Source organism: Parus major, chromosome 2 (assembly GCF_001522545.3).
Source record: "Parus major isolate Abel chromosome 2, Parus_major1.1, whole genome shotgun sequence".
In the NCBI taxonomy this organism is placed as follows: Eukaryota; Metazoa; Chordata; class Aves; order Passeriformes; family Paridae; genus Parus; species Parus major.
Window position 1 is genome coordinate 23,165,759 of NC_031769.1, and position 1,367 is coordinate 23,167,125.

Sequence of the window (1,367 nt, forward strand, 5' to 3'; positions counted from 1 at the left end):
TTTTTTGGGTTTTTTAAATTTTTTCCCACTTTATAATTGAGATTTTTAGGTATTTTAAAATTTTCCCTCTCAATAATCGAAATGGGAATTTTTAATTTTTTTTTCCTCTCCAGAAAACCACGAATTCTTCTCGGGTTTTTCCTTTTTCTTTTATTTTTTTTCTTCTTTGGTAGTTTTTTTTCTTTTGGGGGGGATTTTTTTTGTTGGGTTTTTTTTTTTTGTGTTCGCTACTTTCCATTCACAGACAGCGCAGAGCTCCGGCAGGAAGTAAGCGCCCATGAATGCTTTCGGGAAGCATCAAGAAACTTCGTTGCTGAAGAATTCCCCAATCACAGCAAAGTCTTTGCCACGACAGAATTGCTGCTAGAGATGCACGGGGCAGGGGACGAGGAGAGCGGGCTGGGCGGAGGAGTAGGGTGCACGGGCAGCCCGTTTTCTCATGCAGAGAGTATTCTGTACTGAAATTCACCGCAGGGGAAAAAAAAATATCACAAAATAAATACCAATCAACTCTGTCTCCATGGGGAAAAAGCATACGGCCTAGTTCCCAGCTCTCCCAGCTGGTACCCTCTAGCACATGCTCTTCTGGACCTCAAGGATGAAGCCCCTGAACCACCTCATACACTGGTTTAACTGGGAAAGAGTGGACCCAAATCCCCTTTTACAGTGAGAACTGTAATTTAACTAAGTGGTTTTATAACTGTAAAAAGTGTATGCCTAGAACTTGGTCCTCTACACTGATTTAGAATAACTTAAAAAAAAATAATAGTACTGTAAAATAAAAAATAATTTGTATCAGAAACAAGCATATAATTACTCAATCTGGGTTCACAGTGCTAGCCAGCATATATGAAATCCTAGAGGTTAAATAGAAACTGACTTCAAAACTGACCCCAGCAATTCCACATGCCCTTCCTATTTCTAAGAGGTTTAGAAGCAGCACCCAGAGGGCCAGCTGGTTGAGGGCAGAAGGGAGACCCCTGATTTCCTCCAGAGGAAAGAGGAAGCTGGTACCACTCACCTTCAAGGAAAAGGCCAGTGGCATGTGAGTTTTTGCGGGAGACCATGCATACTTTTCAAGAACTTAATTTGTACTCACCACATATTTTAGTTTGAATCACAGAAATTTCTCATCAATAAAGTCCATGATTTTTCAGAAAAATATGCTGAAGTTAACAGCAAACCCCATAATGTTTAAATATGAGTGTCACAGATTCAAATACAAAAATCAAATATTTGTTCTTAAAAGATGTGAAAAAACACATCACATTATTCCTTTCCTTTCCTTTCCTTTCCTTTCCTTTCCTTTCCTTTCCTTTCCTTTCCTTTCCTTTCCTTTCCTTTCCTTTCCTTTCCTTTCCTTTCCT